This window comes from Clytia hemisphaerica, unplaced genomic scaffold (genome assembly GCF_902728285.1).
Source record: "Clytia hemisphaerica strain Z4C2 unplaced genomic scaffold, Clytia hemisphaerica genome assembly, whole genome shotgun sequence".
Classification (NCBI taxonomy): Eukaryota; Metazoa; Cnidaria; class Hydrozoa; order Leptothecata; family Clytiidae; genus Clytia; species Clytia hemisphaerica.
This window is the reverse complement of record NW_027103439.1, coordinates 78,110-82,560: the sequence shown is the minus strand read 5'-3', so window position 1 is coordinate 82,560 and position 4,451 is coordinate 78,110. Positions and strand designations below refer to the sequence as shown.

Here is a 4,451-nt window from a genome sequence, read left to right as displayed (position 1 = left end):
TTAGCAGCAGTACTGATCAGCTAAAAACACTTTGTAAAAACAGAATCAGAGAGAAAAAAATACGAAAAAGATACGAAAAGATTACGAGAATTTACAACTTTGGGGACATTTAATTCTGTTTACATTGCGGTGCCTTTAAACGTTAGACGCGCGGAACAAAATTTTTTGTTCCACGCGTCTAACAAATTTTGTCAAAGTCCAGGCGTCTAACACTAAACGCCCGCGTCTAACGAGTGTACTCACTAGAGGTTACAAACACTTAGTCGCGCGCGCCTAATGTTAGACGCGGGCGTCTAGTGATTAGACGCGATTTTTTCAACAAGTGAGGACCAAGCTTAACTTTCCTTTCCACGGAACAGAAAACCAAATTGACGTTCTTTTTTGGATTCTTTATTATCATTGAACCAAGCAATAAGCATTTTAACCAGATAATTGGCCCAGCGCTAAGCGAGTGGGCCTTTCATTTGCAACGTTCTGTTCGTACGTGTGTGCGTGTGTCTGTCCGGGTCCGTTTTGGCAGAAACGGCGCCTTATATGAGTCCGCCATCTTTTAAAAAGATTGGGAACGAAATTGACTCGGTCATGCGTTCTCAGTACGACATTTATGGGGAATGAAGTTACGTCGTCGGTTCAAGCAACGTTCGTTAAATCAGGAGCAACGTGTACTGAAATAACGGCAAAACTTTTAATCGAGGCGACGTATCAAAATGAAGATAAAAAACCGCTAACGTACCCAAATTTTGACAAGAAGCTTCACTGACTTTTTCAGAAACGAAACTCAGTCATTTCAATTTTACAACCGAAGTACACTTTATGCAGACTTACTGACTTACAGATTGATCATCAAATTTTGTTGCTCAAGATATATTTGTGAAAAGGAGATCCATCATCTCAATCTTTTTGTTGTTCAGAAGATATATATTTACTTTGTCAAAGATCACTTCCTAGCCGGTGGCTGCTCTTAAAGATCCATCCACCCATCCATCATCATTCCATATCAGCAGATATAAACTAAAGGTAAAATCTGTTTCTTTTACTCGTCTTTTCCACCTAAGTCTATCTATCTAAGCTCATGAGATGAATAATCAAACAATCGACTAAAAAAAACTTTTTTCATCGTAGAGCTTTAGGCGGGAATATCACATTTTGTGTCGTTGGGTCTAAAAAGTGAGTCGGTCGGTCTGTTTGTTGTAAAAAATTTCAGTTTTCTCAAAATTGATCTGTGAGGCAGTTAAGAGTGTTAACTGCGGCGTCGGGAAGCGCAATCGCATAATAAAAATTAAACAAATTAACATTTGCATGGTTTCAAATTATGATTGATGTATGAGAACCCAGACGTAATTAATCGAACCAATCGAACGGTTGTCGAACTTTAATCAAATACTCACAAATTTCATGAAATACAAACAAGTTAGATAAGTTTGATTACTGAAATCGAACTTTTTTTAATCAAACTTTGGCAAGTTTAATCAAACTTTTTCGAGCAAAGCTTGCACAATATTTGTCAAAAGAAAAAAAAGAAAAATGAAGCATTTCGAGAACGCGCTACATTTTTATTTAATCTTTTTTCCGAGCAAAAATCAGTAAAGCCTAAAAGCAAAAGATGCGATTGCAGCCTTCGCAAGTCGAGATCTGCGGAGTTCTTTGTCGAATTTGTCGAACATTTCTTGTTGTCAAACTTTATCGAACTGAGTTTTTTGTCGAACATTTCTTGTTGTCAAACTTTGTCGAACTTAATATCTTTTGTCAAACTTAATCAAATACTCACAATTTTATCGAACTTTTGTTGTTCGATTTAGTTTGACAAAGTTTGATTAGTTTGGTAATCGAACTGTTCGAGTAATTACATCTGTATGAACACTGTGACATTTGACACATATAATGGCGCACTGATCTCACAGTAGATCTATTTCAGTTTAAGAAATTGCAAAAAACAACAGCGCTGCTGAATTTGACATCGCGCATTTAAAAAACGTGGAGTTAAGAACCTAGCGTTGCAGAAAACGATAACGCTTGCATTGCTGAATTCAACAGCGACAAAAAGAGAATCTTCATTGAAGAAGAACAAAAAATTGAAATTAAAAATGCTAGGAATTAAAATCTTATTTTTCAACCTAGTTTAACATACAACAAAAATTTTCTCAATTGAAGATGAACTGGAGCCCCGGTAGAAAGTCGACTATTTTCCACAAAAAAAGTTTCCTTTTTACTTACAGACAATTTTGCACTTGAAATTATTTCTATTTAGCCATATTGGAACCCTGTTTTTGATTTTTGTTTTACCCTCACTGGCAGCTCTGTAGAATTCTGCAATGCTCAGCAAGACGCTGTCGAATTCAACAAGGGTAAGGCTGCGGAATACAACAACACCAAAATAGTCCTTTAGGCAAACTCGACGGTCTATTGAATAAGTAATTCCGCCAGCATAAATTACGGAAAATTACAACCTAAAGTTGTATAAATACTTTATAGCACGCCGCGCGGGAAAATTTGCAACACTACGGTGTGCTACCCCGAGAGAGCTGTTAGCGTGCCAATTTGAACAAACTTATCGGTAGGTGATATCCAATTTTCCGCTGGTTGACGCTTGCATCCACTGAAGCTTGGAGGTATGGTAATTTATGCTGGCAGAATTAGTTATTCAATAGACCGTCGAGTTTGCCTAAAGGACTATAGAACCAGAGTTGTCGAATTTGACAGCGCTGTTGTTTTCTGCAATATGCTGAACTGATTTTAATTAACAGAAAACAAGTTTGTTTATGCTTCATGTTCAATTGTTTCTTGCATTTCCAGTTGGTATTTTCTTATATGTTTATTTTTCAGCTCGATTGCTAGCTTTCAAGCTAATTTGGTGTGCAAACTGCTGCATCCATCTATCCTGGTTTTTATTCAGGTAGGTGACTTCTTTGCAGAAAATGTATTATATTCTGTTATATTAACCCTTTTGCACATTTCCCTCTTTTTTACTATGCAAATCATTTCAAAAACTAGGAACTACCTTAAGAGAAGAAACTTTGACGGGTAGAAATTTTGGCGAATGAGCCCATTCGCCAATTTTGGTGCAATTTGACGGAATCATTTTGGCGAGTTGATCAAATTTATAAATTCGGTGAGAATTAATTTTGGCGAAAGACCTATAATTTTGAATTTCTTTTCGCCAAAATTCCTTCCCTTAAGGTAATTATCTCAAAATACGATTAAATTTTTGACTCCGTAATAACACAAGATTGTTTGTAAAAATTTGAGTCGGCCACCTGTCTGGTTGGTAATTTACTGACCAAAATGTTCAAGAGGGTATAATAAATAAAGATTTAGATGATTTGCTATCCAAATTGTTCATTAAATTGCATAAGTACATAAAAGATTGATAACGTGATTATTTGGTACTTTGAAGACCGGTTTGTAAAATACACATCAAGCCTTTTGACTTTTGACTTGAAATTTTCACTAGTGATTAGGTATTGGCAATATGGCGCATGGTATGCAAAAATTGAGTTCGTTGGTATTTTACATACTCTTCAGTAATTTATCCACAATACCCAATTACCATACCAGACAACTACTCTAGGGTACCTAATAAGCGTCCCCCCCCGCTAATTAATTTTTTGAGAATTTTCCACCCGGGACATTCTTATTCAAACTTTCGAGGAAATGTTTTTGAAAGTTCCTTTTTTGCCCTGATTCTTCTATATTCTGCTGATTGTCAAAAAAATTCCACCCAGGACATTTTTATTCCAACCCCCTCCTCCTCGTTTATTAGGTACCCAAGAGTACTTGTCTAATTATAGCACTTCCCAGTCCGGAGATATAAAATTTTGTAACCTTTTCTTTTTCTTTTTTCAGGTTTAATTCCATCAATCCTTCCTTCGAGGGAAGGGTCACAATCAATTTCAGCAAAATCGGCTTACATAGCATACTCAGCTAAATCTGCTTATATAGCTTACTCGGCTTAATCAGCTTACTCAGTATACTAAACTTATTACGAAGCATACGAAACTTACGAAGCATACTCAGCTCACAAAACTATACGTTTAAAAAGAAAAACCAAACTGTTTAAATATTGTTGTTAATTCTTTTGTCCTTTTATTACCCTACCCTTTAAACGGCGTTAAGACAAAATGATATCTATCGATGCCTATCGAATCTCAATCGGCAATTTTAATTATACCCGTCAACTAAATCTTCGTTCAATCTATCGCGATCTGATAATAACCTCGTGTGCTTCCAGTGAAGGGCTATCCCGAATTTTGAAGCCATCCAAGTTTTTATCAGTAGCTCTTTATATTGGCATAATTCTTGTAACCTGCGGGGATATTGAAACAAATCCTGGTCCCATTAATTTCTGCAAAATAGTTTTAGCATCTTTCAATCAAGGGAATGCGACTATTTTCGGTCCTCAAGCTGGCACCCAATGTATGTATATGGCTTCTACGGCTATACTTTATTCCTAT

At 36.3% G+C, this 4,451-nt stretch overlaps 1 long non-coding RNA gene across 1 annotated transcript; it reads left to right on the top strand.

Moving 5' to 3' along the window:
* Positions 1-440: 440 nt before the first annotated feature.
* On the top strand, positions 441-4,058 carry LOC136798140 (uncharacterized). The gene is made up of 3 exons (XR_010845351.1): positions 441-1,017; positions 2,824-2,893; positions 3,844-4,058. It is a non-coding gene; the product is annotated as an uncharacterized lncRNA (long non-coding RNA).
* Positions 4,059-4,451: the final 393 nt, after the last annotated feature.